The following is a 15,176-nucleotide window of genomic DNA, read 5'->3' as shown; positions in this document are numbered from 1 at the left end:
TTCCCACCACTGATTATAATTAGGGATATAATTTGGTTTAATTAATCCCGTGACCCGGGAGAGCAGAGGGGATATAAATTCCGACTGCAGTAATTATAAATGGTGGGAGGCTATAATGCCAATGCTCTAATCCACAGAGAGAGAGAGAGAGAGAGAGAGAGAGAGAGAGAGAGAGAGAGAGAGAGAGAGAGAGAGAGATTTTCACTATAGTAGGGTAAGGAATGTTTTGTCGAGGCCCTTTCGTTTCGTTAGTATACAAGAAAAACTCACGTCTAGTGTTTTTTAGTTTTCTGTAAAAGAAAACTATTGAGATGGCTTTGTCTGTCCGTCCGCACTTTTTCAGTCCGCCTTCAGACCTTAAAAACTACTTAAGCTAGAGGGCTGGTATGTCGATCACCCAATCATCAAACATAGTAAATTGCAGCCCTCTAGCCTGAGTACCTTTTATTTTATTTAAGGTTAAGTTAGCCATGTCCGTGCGTCTGGCAACGGTATAGGACAGGCCACCACCGGGCAGTGGTTAAAGTTTCATGGGCCGCGCTCATACAGCATTATACTGAGACCACCGAAAGACAGATCTATTTTCGGAGGCCTAGATTATACGCTGTAAAGAAAACTTGTTTCACTTTCTCTCGCTCTATTTTAGCTGCAGCTCACAGCAGTCGACTAACAACTAGGTACCCGATTCTCTGCTTGGGTTAAAAGAGGCACATGGGATTTTAGGAAACCTGCCCATTCTTCCATGTTTTTCCTTAATCATCAATTACCAATTACCTTGGCGCCAAAGAGAGAGAGAGAGAGAGAGAGAGAGAGAGAGAGAGAGAGAGAGAGAGAGAGAGAGAGAGAGAGAGAATGTGTGACTCGGAATATGAAGCATATTAAAACTATTGTAATATACACTTAATAAAAAAGAAAATTAACAATAAAGATTCTGCTCTTATTGTACAGTACATCCTGTAAGGACACTGACTCAGCTTACTTAGAGGAAAACAACTCTCATTGTGCACAGCTACCTCCTACAGCTTCTTTAGATATTAACATTAAACTTATTCAATTGTTTACTTACAACTCCTCCAGACCCTGGGTTTAAGAAAGGACACTTACCTGAAAATAAAAAGAATATCGGTCAATGAGACTATCATAAATAGAAGTGTTGCAACATCATCTACAACAATAACAATAATTACATAAGAACAAGAAAATATAACCATGGCTTTACAACAGCAATTTCACAACAGCTTTTTAAAAGTAGGGTTTTTGAAACCCTTCATTGCCCTCCTGACATCAACAAAGTCGCCATTAAGACAAGGCTGCCATATTCATATCTATTAACTTTTCCTACTCTATCAACCACTCAAATATTACTATCTAAATTCATAAAGGCAATTATCATAAGGCCTTCAAACAGAACTTTAAACTAATGCATAATAATATTAATTTGTGGGATGGGGCATTTCTTGATTGCCACCCCATCCAAGTACTGGCCAGACCCAACGTTATTTAAATGTGCCAAGTATTTCTGCAGTCGACGGCAACACAATCTTACGGCTATGAGACAGTTTAAGTGAGTTTGATGTATTAATAAATAAAGTTTTCCTAGAGAAACCTACAGGAAATGCGAATGATACTACTAATACCATGCATCAGCAAGTTTTTAATTTCCATCTATGTTACTTTTTAATGTTTGAAGTAACTGTGACTAAATCTATTTGAAAAGAAAAATGTCAACAAAGGGACGACGGTGAGTTGCTGAATTTGGAATCACCCGGAAGGTGGGTACGGCAGAACCCAGTGCATAAACACCCAGAGCAAATATTCATTTGGTCCGTCCCAGCTCCACCCGTGCTTGTTTATTAAAAATAAATAAAAGAAAATAAATAGATAAATAAATAAATGAATAAATTAATTAATTAATTAATTAAATAAACGATCATTTTTTCGGGAACTAGGTGAAAAAATCATTCAGGAAAATTTCTACAATTAAGGATTGACATGTTAGCAACTTCGTATGAAATTTTCTCCCAATCTTAACTAAAATTCATTAACTACAAGACAATTTATAGAAAAATAAATTCTGGTGGCACTCCCCCCCAAAATAAAAGGTATTTTTTTGAAAATAAATTCGGGACAATTTCTACAATTAAGGATTGACACGTGAGCAACTTCGTACAACATTTTCTCCCAATCTTAACTAAAATTCATTAACTACAAGACAGTTTATAGAATAACTAAATTCTGGTGGCATTCCCCCAGAAAGGCATTTTTTTTATTGGGACTGGGAGAAAAAAATCATTCCTGACAATTTCTACAATTCTGAATGGACATATTAGCAACTTCGTATGACATTTTCTCCACCTTTACTGATATTCGTTAGCACAAAACAATTTATATGATAATTAAATTCTGGTGGCATTCCACCAAAAAGGTATTTGCGAAATTACTGCATGCTTGGCACAGCATCAAAGTTTGTTCAAGGGATAGACATTATACTACAAAGTTATCTTTGATATTTGTATTATATACAGTATGGAAAGTTTTGATCATTATTTTCAGTATAAAGTCGTACAAGAATTTCGCAACATCATATACCACACTTGCGCAATAGAAGACGCGTGATCTCCTTAAATGATCGGACTAGGCCTATATTGTGCATTAAATATGAGTGACCTACCTCTTCAAACACACCGAAACAATTTCCAACGGAAGTGATCATCCACAATTACTCATGAAAACGAAAATATCTGCCCATTAATCCCCTCCCCCCCCAAAAAAAAATATATATAAATAAAATAAACGATCGCACTAACAGACAACTTAAACAACAATCGTACTAACGATTCACACGCCCCTTCCCGCCTCCCGAGAACCACGAACTTGAAACCGCCAATCACGGAGCGTGAAAACGTCCACCGGAATGGTCACCGAGACCGCAAAACGAGCCAATCGGAAGACAGATCTGGCCTTCAACGAGCGATCGAAATATCCGTCGCTGTCTTCTCGCAGTCGTCATCGGTGGTAGGTTCCGAGTTGTTTGCGCCTGCGCAAACCGCAGTCGTAGGATTAACTCCTCATTTTATTTTTTATTATTTATTTTTGGCCGACTGTCGTGTATACAAGTGCATCTACCGGAACGTGGAATTAGACGAGATTTGGTTATAAAACCGTAAAAGCAACTGCAATGTAGTCAAATTGGCTGATATTCGCAACGCACGGTAGCCGAAGGTATGAAGGTGTATATGTATATATATATATATATATATATATATATATATATATATATATATATATATATATATATATATATATATATATATATATATATATATACATATATATATATATATATATATATATATATATATATATATATATATTCATATATTCAATATACTTTATATTTCGCTGCATGATAATAATAAGTTCAATATACCTTGGAGGTTTTTTTCTTTAAACTGGATGGGGGCTTTATTACGCTGTCTAGTGCAACATATGGCGGCTGAAAACAGGCTTTCAATGATGCAGATGCAGCTGATAGCATCACAGTAGCGGTGTACTTATAAGGAACCCTTCACTTTATGGGTAATGGCCTACAAAGGCTACACAGAAGTATTATTTAGTGGAGATTAAGACTCACTAAATCTCATTCAATGCTGTAACGTAACTTTGCAAAATAACTTTAAAGGAGGGATTACAGAAGAGAGGAACCATGTGGAGCGATTCTGACGTCACACATTTTTACACAATGGATATTTTATGTAATAAAAATCCACAATTTTGTAAATAAATTGCATTAATAATTTGCAAAAGATAAAACAAAGATTTTAGAACACCTGAACGGTGTTCCTCCACAGTGTTTACGTTAAAATACAATGGATATTGCAAATGAAAATTAATTTTTCAATGAAAAAAATTGCTAGAATTCCCATTCAAATTCACTGTGAATATTAGAATCAATACTTAAGCCACAAAATCATTTTTCATGTATTACTGTGATTCTTTCTCATTCATTGTCTAATTGTTTTTCCAAACATGATAAAGGAAATTTGACTAATGCTTCAAAGCAAGATCCTGAGAGAGAGAGAGAGAGAGAGAGAGAGAGAGAGAGAGAGAGAGAGAGAGAGAGAGAGAGGAGGCGGCAGGAGCTCGTTCGCTATACCACTACTCAATCGGTCAGTGAAGTCAAGAAACGTTGGTTCAGGTCAAGACTTGGGTGGGTGACTGCCAAGACATGCCAATGCCGTGGAGATATACAATCACTGTGAATATCTGTGAGAAAAGGCAAGAGAGCAGCAACTTCACCGGAAGAAAAAAATAAAAAATAAATAAAAAAAAGAGCTATAGTATTCCAAAGAGTAGTGTAAATATTTACAACATTAACACAAACAATTATCCTGTGCTCTCTAACTTTACTGGAAAACTGATACTGAGTTACAGAGAATCTAGGAATAGAACAGAATTGAATACAGAATTTAGGCCAAAGGCCAACCGCTGGGATCTACGAGGTCACTCAGCGCTGAAGAGGAAACTGACTAAGAAGGTTTGAAAGGTGTAACAGGAGGAAAACCTCGCAGTTAAACTATGAAACAACTGTTAGAGAGGGTGGAAAGTCAGGTGGAAAAGAGAATATGAGCGGAGGTACAGAAAAGGCAGAGAATCTGGAACTATCTTTCTGACAATTTGCATACTTAGCAGTAACAACTGGGTACTTTGATGACCTTGTAACTTGCAACATCCAAAACAACCTTGATGACGGATATGTCCAGATTTGTTCAAAATAATCTGTTTTCATCTGTACTTCACTGCAGTCTATTTTTGCTCAACTTTGCTTTTTTTGTATATATTTCATGTTGTCAGAAACCTACTCGGTAAGTCTTTCTTACCTGTTTTGTAAGAGTAAAGGCATATTACGAATACTAAAATCATGAAAAATGTCCTTAAAATTCATTCGAAATTGTAAAATATGTTGTAAAATCCAAACGACACCAGAAACAACGCAGAGTTTTTAGTCACATTCCAATTAGCTTTCCCTTCCAAACCCTTCTAGTGGGCAACAAAGCCGCCGCCCACTCTCTCTCCATACGACAAAAAAAAAAAAAAAAAAATACTCGAAAAATTCACAATTTAAAAACGACTATTCGCTTTCCATTTTCTAAGTAAGATCAAACAAATAAACATATAAATTAGGTCTAGAGAATAAAAACAAATTACATCAGAAATTAGGTGGTGAATAAAAACCAATTACATCAGAAATTAGGTCGAGTGAATAAAAAACACATTACATCAGAAATCAGGTAGAGTGAATAAAAAACAAATTACATCAGAAATTACGTCGTGTGAATAAAAAAACAATTACGTCAGAAATTACGTCGGGTGAATAAAAAAACAAGCACATCATAAATTACGTCGAGTGAATAAAAAAAACAAATTACATAAAAATCAGGCCGAGTGAATAAAAAAATTACATCAGAGACCAGGTCGAGTGAGTAAAAAAATTACATTAGAAATTAGGTCGAGTGAATAAAAAAAAATTACATCAGAAATCAGGTCGAGTGACCCTGGGAGGCTAGAAAGTGTTTTTGGGCTCCCATAGGAGTCTCATCATCGACTTGGGATAATGAGTAAAACATGTAAGGGCGGGGACCTCACGGTGCCATCAACTATGGCAGCCCAGGAATTTTACGGCAAGCGTTATGGTGGCATAATTATGGAAGGAATTCAAGCTGCGCCCGCCTCCCTACATGTCCCTGGGAAACTGAAATCTATATTTTGATGATTGTGACGATGTCAGAGGTTTGGAACAATGAAATTAACAAGTACAAAATATGCCAAAGTTTCTTCGGCGTAATCGAGTTTTCTGTACATCGTATAATCAAGGCCACCGAAAATAGATCTATCTTTCGGTGGTCTCGGTATAATGCTGTATGAGCCGCGGCCCATGAAACTTTAACCACAGCAGCCCGGTGGTGGCCTGGCCTATATCGTTGCCAGATGCACGGTTATGGCTAACTTTAATCTTCAGTAAAATAAAAACTACTGAGGCTAGAGGGCCGCAATTTGGTACGTTTAATGACTGGAGGGTGGATGATCAACATACCACTTTGCAGTCCTCTAGCCTCGGTAGTTTTTAAGATCTGAGGGCGGACAGAAAAGGTGCGGACAGAAAAAAAGTGCGGACGGACAGACAAAGCCGGCACAATAGTTTTCTTTTCAGAAAAGTAAAAGGTGGACAATGTTATTTAAAATGGCAGATATACGATGATCCTGAATTTTTTATATAAATCCTTTTGGATTAGTTTGACTTTTGCGAAATATTTTACGCTAAGTATTTTCAATATTTAAAAAAATATATGGTCAATGTTGTTTAACATGGCATAAGTGCGATATTCCTTTATCTTTTACCGAAACTTTTTTTTATTAATCTAATTTTTGCGTAATATTTCACGCTAAATATTCAACATAATTTAACTTGGCTGTTGCAAACCGCTCATACGTCATTGGCAAAAAAATACAGAATTCACTTTCCCAAGAGTATGCTGGGCGAATCTTGAAATTAAATATGAGAGATAAAAAAATAAAATACAAATGCGATATAAATAAAATAAAACGATTCATTTTACGTAGTCAAGGATAATTTTTGCTGACAAAAGGTTTCTCTCCTCTCTCTCTCTCTCTCTCTCTCTCTCTCTCTCTCTCTCTCTCTCTCTCTCTTTTGAACAAATATAATACAAATATCAAAACGATTTAAATAAAACAAAACAGTTCATTTTCCGTTGTCAAGGATAATCTCTCTCTCTCTCTCTCTCTCTCTCTCTCTCTCTCTCTCTCTCTCTCTCTCTCTCTCTCTCGTGTGTCAATTCAAAAAATGTTATTACACAAAGGATGAAACCTCTCCACAGCTTGTTAATCTCTCTCTCTCTCACCGGCCGTGCCTTTCCCTCTGAAATAAACGAAGCAGTGACAGAGATACCGCAGCTCGGTTGTGCTGCTGCCATTCAGGCGAAACTTAATGAAGAACTCATTATTAGGAGGGAGACTGCGAGCAGAAATATGGCCCGAGATTTGGTGAGGAAAAAGCCCAAGTTATGAGGAGAATCGCTGTGAGGTGATGGCAGAATTATGAGGTTGGGGGGAGGGGAGGGGGGGCTGCTGATGAGGGTTACTCTTTTAGAAAGGCCTCAGGGAGATAATAAGGTTCAAGAAGAAGGTTCTTAATTAAAATAGAGGGTAAGGTGTGACCTGAATTCTGTTGGGGCTTCCACATGGGAAAGCAATCTGTGTGGAAAAAGATGTCCAGGGAATAATACCTTCTACATTATTGTTAATATTACAAAGCACACATTCCCAAAGAACATACAGAAAAACCAAGATTTTTATAGTAAAGAACACAAACACACAAATATATATATATATATATATATATATATATATATATATATATATATATATATATATATATATATAAAAGACAAAATCCACGAAGGAAAGAGACAAAATCTGCTAAGTAAAGAGCTGTAAGACGAAAGGCCTTGCAGCACTCCATTGTTTCTCTTTCCGTCGTGGATTTTGTCTTTACTGATATATTCATCACATTCCACATTTTCGTGATTCAGTTGTAAATGTATATATATATATATATATATATATATATATATATATATATATATATATATATATATATATATATATATATATATATATATACATATATATGGGACGCGGGTTCGTTTCCCGCTATTGGACACCATATTTGTTTCATATTTCTTGTACTTGGATCGAAGGCTTTGTAATGACAAACGTATCCAAAAAGCGCGAAGAATTCCAGAGGTTGAGAGGGCATTGTGGCTATTACAATTAGGCTACACACGTATCTGGTAAAACTGACCAGTAGATTCTATATATATATATATATATATATATATATATATATATATATATATATATATATATATATATATATATATATACATATATATATACATATATATATATATATCTTTAAAGCCCTTCTTTTCCAAGACTACTTTCACCCCATCTATCCACACTTACTAGATCTTCCCCTCTTCCGCCCTTCAATCAACTCTGAATTGTACGACCTTTCCATCAACCTACTGTCCTCTACTCTTTTCACATGGCCAAACCATCCCATTCCTCCTTTAGAATACACTAACATTTTCAAACATTTCTAAGTATCTCAATATTTCTCACCCTTTCAGCTCTTCTTGTGCAAAATATAACGAACAATCAGTTAATCTCAGATACCTCAACCTTACTCTTGAAATTCTCCTTTTGCGAAAACTTCCAAGATTTTTTCACTGGTTTCTGAAATTTCTCTTCATTATTTCCGATCAGTGCTGTATCACTTCCAAACATTAACTTCGCCTTGCTCTATTCACAAATTGTCTCATCCCACAACTTTATACTTATACACTACTATCCTTAAGCATGACTACAGCCCACTCTCTCTCTCTCTCTCTCTCTCTCTCTCTCTCTCTCTCTCTCTCTCTCTCTCTCTCTCTCCGTCTTAATGTCTTGAGCAGCCAACAACGACCGTCCAATGGGTATACCTCCATCTCGCATCTAAGCCTCTTTCTTCTCTTTAGGACCCGTTGGAAAACAGTGACGAGAGATCTCTCAACAGCTGCTGTGGGTGATTCGGATTGCCTTCTCCCTGTTGTTCTCGCCCCTGCTGTTAATTAAGTTAGTGCTCTACGGAGCAGTGATGTGCATGACTAACCATGCACAAAAAATACAGGTTGCAGGGCTCGGAGAGAGAGAGAGAGAGAGAGAGAGAGAGAGAGAGAGAGAGAGAGAGAGAGAGAGAGAGGACAAAAAAAAGCAATATATGTACGTATATCTACCTATCTATTCATCTATGTATGTATGTATGTATGTATTTATGTATGTATGTATGTATGTTTATATATATATATACATATATATATATATATTTATATATATATATATGTATATATATATATATATATATATATATATATATATATATATATATATATATATATATATATATATATATATATATAAAATTTTATATATATATATACTGGATCACCATGTAAACATTTTGGCGTACTGATTACTTTTTATTTTTTTAACACTATCTCTCTCTCTCTCTCTTCATCTCTCCTTCTACCAAGAGAGAGAGAGAGAGAGAGAGAGAGAGAGAGAGAGAGAGAGAGAGAGAGAGAGAGAGAGAGAGAGAGTGGGAGGAGATTAGTTGCCTTGTCTGAAACTAACCAAACTAGTGTACATAGTGAGCGGGACAAGAAAACCTATAGTGGATTAAACAGTCACTACTGATAAAAAAAAAAAACTGCATTTCAGTGCGTCATTACTTACGAATAAGTATTTTAGATACAGAGAGAGAGAGAGAGAGAGAGAGAGAGAGAGAGAGAGAGAGAGAGAGAGAGAGAGAGAGAGAAACTCAATGTCCTATGAATCACCATTAATAAAACATTGCCTGAACAAATTTCTTTCTTTCTTTCCCTGGGTTTTAACTCGTCCAGAACTTAGTGATGAAGAAAGGCATTTTCTTGAGAGAGAGAGAGAGAGAGAGAGAGAGAGAGAGAGAGAGAGAGAGAGAGAGAGAGAGAGAGAGAGAGAGCACTCAATGTTCTATGAATCACAATAAATAAAATTTGTCTGCGCAAATTTCTTTCTCATTCTCCCCTTGCCCAGATCCTAGTGATGACCTGTACTGGTGAGATGCAACACGATCTATCAAATGGAGATTTGATAAGAAAATAAGCATCTCTCGGTGTTAATTCCAGCCTGAAGGGGTGTAAGGAGGTTATTCACTAAACGAAAGCTTTTCTTTTTTTTCATCTATTTTCTTGTTTTTGTTAAGATACACTCCATTTTTTTCTATCCCTCGATCACTATATCACCCAGTGACTTAATTTCCTCTCCTCACATGCGGTATAGATGTCTGCCTTCGCTCTCCGCTTTGTTTGACAAGCTCTCTCTCTCTCTCTCTCTCTAAGCTTTTTTAACATTTCTCTCTCTCTTTCTCTCTAAACTTTTTTTTTAAATATTTTTCTTTCTCTCTCCCTCTCTTTAAGCTCTTTTTGTGAAAATTTCCCTCTCCCTCCTCTCTCTCTGTTTTGCCAATTCTTTATCTACTTCTGTCTGTCCGTCGCTCTACCTTTTTGACAATTTCTCTCTCTTTCTATCTCTCTAAGCTCTTTTTTTAATCTCTCTCTCTCTCTCTAACTCTCTTTGTTTTGCCAATTCTTTATCTACTTCTGTCTGTCCGTCGCTCTACGCTTTTTGACAATTTCTCTCTCTCTCTCTTTGTTTTGACAATTCTTATTTTTCTTCTGTATGTCCGTCGCTCTACGCTTTTTGACAATTCCTCTCTCTCTCTCTCTCTCTCTCTCTCTCTCTCTCTCTCTCTCTCTCTCCCGTGAGAAAGCAACTTTTCACTGCAAATGAAAGCTAGTCTGTGTGTTTACCCAACGCTTGGGATGAAATATTGTATACACAAACTCTTCATGCTTGTTTCCTTCGTAAGAGTGGGGAGCATGACTGATGTTCTGCATGCATGATTTATTTCTCTCCAAACAAGCATAAAAATGCAGTGAATGCTTTTAATCCTGCTAATAAGTATTGCAACGATTGCATTGCAAAATCGTATATATATATATATATATATATATATATATATATATATATATATATATATATTTCAACGATATATATATGTATATATATATATATATATATATATATATATATATATATATATATATATATATGTATGTGTGTGTGTGTGTGTGTGTGTGTGTGATGAGAGAGAGAGAGAGAGAGAGAGAGAGAGAGAGAGAGAGAGAGAGAGAGAGAGAGAGAGAGAGATTAGCCCCATTGCTGACATCTTTCATCCCATGCTCCGGAAATGTTTAAAATCACCAAAATGTCTAGGTGCTTTGAAATGCAGCATACTATGCAATTTGCATTTTGCAATACAAACGTATTTCTCCTGTTTATAGGTTACTGGGAGTGGCAGAGGAAGATACACAATGCAGATTAAACAGCTGCGTCATGACAAGCATCTGATAGTATCTTACACAATACAGCATTTCAATAGACATTAAAAGTATATCCTATACAATGAGGCGATGCCTTATCATCATTATAAAAGGCACTACACTCTTAGGGAAAACTCATATTACCAAATACGATACAGCATTGTGAAAGAACAATAAAGCGGAATAATATCCAAAAGCTGACACAACATACAATAAAAAGGAGAGAGAGAGAGAGAGAGAGAGAGAGAGAGAGAGAGAGAGAGAGAGAGAGAGAGAGAGAGAGGCTTTTTTTCTTACTCTTCACCGATACAGCTTCCAAGCCATATCCGAAGTTGCCAAGTAGTGTTTTTATTCACCTATTCACGTACAATGAATGTCGGGTAAATAGGGTAATAATCGTGACCGACCTGAAGGTTTGATTGACAGGCACCTCCACTCTAGGGACTTATTCCCTTTATGAGTAATAATCTGCTTTGCCGTCTCTACTATTTTCCTCATTGTTCATCTCATTTACCTCATTGATTTCGATACGATTTTCCTTTTTTTTTTTTATGTCAGTGACTTGGTTTTGTTGATTCATCGGGGAAGGCAATAAGCTTTTAACATCACTGATTTATTATTGGTTTTGGTAAGGATGATTTTAATCAGAAGATTGGCAGCTAAATTCTAGGATGAAATTACACAGAATACAAATATTTAATACTTAACTTCCCGTGTTTACAGACACACATAAATAATACATACATACACACACACACACACACACACACACACACACACACACACACACACACACACACACATATATATATATATATATATATATATATATATATATATATATATATATATATATATATATATATATATATATATATATATATATATATTATATATATATATATATATATATATATATATATATATATATATATTATATATATATATATATAAACCACTCTAGTCCTCTCTCTCTCTCTCTTCTACAGTTGCTCCCTTGGCTAATGTTTTACTGATCTCAATTCATCATCCATTTAAGCGGCCTTTTAACACCCGTCAGGCGACCTCCTCCCACACGCACTTTATGAAAATCCATAATCCTTGGCTTACACTGCTAGCAAAGCGTATACTATTTTCCTTTACTGCAAAGCTTTTATATATATATATAAGCTATATATATATATATATATATATATATATATATATATATATATATATATATATATATATATATATATATATATATATACATATACACACACACACACACAATGCGTGAGGACAGGAAAACTCAGTGATACCCAACAGCATAACAGATACATAGTGTAGAATCATGATACGGACGTCTTGATACAACGAAGTTCCATAATGAGAAGCAGCAGTGATACAATTCCGCGATACATCGCTAAAGAAGAAAGGAAGGACTGAAATCAATTTCCACCGGAAGTCGGGAAATGTGATACCAATTCAGTATTGCTGCTGAAGACGAGCGATACCCAAAAGTGGTGTACAAACGGCGGAAAGATAATGGGGGATACAATGTACCTCGAGATGAAGACTTGAATTATATAAAACTTTGGATTTTACTAAATAGTGATACAATACTGTGATGAACTGCCAGAAGATACAAGGATTACACTATACCAAAAGACGGAGAGATGATAGTGATATAACCTAAGTGGCTCACAGGAGCAGAAAATGGTGATACAACATGGCTTTTGGGGGATACAATATATCTTAAGATGAAGATTAAGTCTACACAAAACTCCAGATTAGTTTATTTTATGGACAGCAGTGATACAAATGCGCAATATATATGTGTCTATTTATCTGAGTGAGAGAGAGAGAGAGAGAGAGAGAGAGAGAGAGAGAGAGAGAGAGAGAGAGAGAGGCGTTAATGTTTGTTTGTTTTGTTGAGGGCGTCGACGGGGCATGACGCCGGCATTTTCTAATTCCCCCGAAGGCAGATGGTAGGGGGAGAGAGAGAGAGAGACTTGAGTAAACTATAGTAGAGCCTTTAGTTCTACTATAGTTACAGGCTTGAGTTCGAGAGGTTTGGAGAGGTTTGAGTTTGATTTATGTATAAACCGTATATATATACATACATACATATATATATATATATATATATATATATATATATATATATATATATATATATATATATATATATATATATATATATATATATATATGCATATATACAGTATATATATATAATTAAAATATAACTGAAATAATATTATACCAATGTAGCAGAAAGTAATAAAATCTGATATTAGACCAACTTGCTTCTAAATCTGGCCAGAACTCTTCTCCGACATTATAATAATGTTGTAGGTAATAAGTAATTAAGGTAATTAAGTTTTTATTATTATTATTATTATTATTATTATTATTATTATTATTATTAACCCTGAAAACTTGATATGCCTACAGACTGTAGCCGCTACTGGAGACCAACTTTACCATCTCTCTCGAAGAAACAACTTCTGAAAAACAACTAAAACTCCGAAACAACACCAGTTCAGATGATGAAAGCAACAGTCGTGAACAACACGGACGAGAAACACCAACAACAACAACAACTTTAACAGATGCTGAGGAGCGACCAATACCACAGTAAGGCCAAATCCGGATTAGGCCTAAATCCAAAAGCCCTCGGGGAGGAAAACCTAGCAAACTTGTTTGATCAAAAGCAATGAAAGAAACAAAGCAAGAGAGAGAAGAGTAAGACCAGACAAGAGAGGGAGGGGGTAAGTAACCTGATAACAAGAGAAGAAGGAAGAAGAGAGTTGGATGCAGGAGATAAAAATGGATGAAGAGGAGGAGGATGATGACGAAGGGGGAGGATCCCTAACTCAAGCCACCGCAGGTACTTGAGATGTCGCCAGCCAGCCACACCTCCTATAAAGGCGAACAGACATCCTATATGTAAATTCACCGGGAGAATGCCTATACGAAATATGAACCACGCCTTTCGAGGGGTGTGTGTGTGTGTGTGTGTGTGTGTATAGAGGCTTCTTTAACGCCGGTAGCAGACTACACAGTACTACTGCCCAATCATTTTCGACTGAAATGCGAAAGGATGATTATTTCACATATTCAACACTCTTATCTATATTTCTCGATACTGGATTGAGTTCCCAACTAAAGTGAGTTTGCTAATGCTAATTTCCATGTTTGCATAAGCCTTTGCTGGCATAAGGCTAGTTTAATCATCAACATTATCACTGCATGCGAGTTGCTATATCAAAATCCACCAGTAAGTGTTAGGTAAAAATTCAGGACAAAACTAAAAAACGTGAAAACAAAATGCTTCCATTTCATTTGTAGGCTACAGAACTCCGACGCCAAGACATTTGGTTTACAGACTCGAGGAAGTCTCACTGTCCAAATAAGAGACGAACCCTTACAGATCCACAAGAAGTTATTTGTGGCATTCCTGCATGTATGTGGAGATACTACAGCCGACAGAATTCCTGGCGGGGATGTGCAGTTATTTCGAAAAGCTTTTGTCAAGAAGTTGGAGCACTCACTGCCGCCGCGCCCTTATCAGAGGAGGATACAAAGAGATACCTTGTGGTTTCCCCCTCACAAATGACCACACAATGCTTTCAGTTACGATGGGTTCCGCAGGGGAGGGGGTTTACAGTGGCCCTGGGGCCAATGGATCAACATTCATAGCTTGGGTTTCTTGTGCTAGGAAAGTATGCCATTGAAATTAATAGCTATTTTTATACGCTCACGCCATCCAGATGCACTCTAAATTGATCGATTTTATCTAGAATGCTTTGCCATGTGGCATCCAAAATATCTCTCTCTCTCTCTCTCTCTCTCTCTCTCTCTCTCTCTCTCTCTCTCTCTCTCTCTCTCCATAGTAAACGACTCGCCTGGGGTGCAAATTGTCATAGGACACCAGGTTCGTCTATAATCACAGACTGATCATTCATTTGAATCCAATGTTCACGAAACCTGTACTAAGTCTATGAAACAATGCACAATTCAATATAGCCTATTACGTTCCAACAATAAAACCTGTGAACAACAAAACATACAGCTATCCTTTTTCAAGGACAATTTCTATCCTTTTTCAAGGACAATTTCTATCCTTTTGCCAAAGACTATGGG

The 15,176-nt window shown here is 36.2% G+C and overlaps 1 protein-coding gene across 7 annotated transcripts in view; it reads right to left on the bottom strand.

Moving 5' to 3' along the window:
* The window catches only part of LOC136838735 (uncharacterized), a 524,912-nt gene that overhangs the window by 70,035 nt on the left and 439,701 nt on the right, over positions 1-15,176 (bottom strand). The gene's annotated exons all lie outside the window — the stretch shown is intronic.

The sequence above is a fragment of the Macrobrachium rosenbergii genome, chromosome 5, assembly GCF_040412425.1.
Source record: "Macrobrachium rosenbergii isolate ZJJX-2024 chromosome 5, ASM4041242v1, whole genome shotgun sequence".
Classification (NCBI taxonomy): Eukaryota; Metazoa; Arthropoda; class Malacostraca; order Decapoda; family Palaemonidae; genus Macrobrachium; species Macrobrachium rosenbergii.
This window is presented reverse-complemented; position numbering and strand designations above follow the sequence as displayed.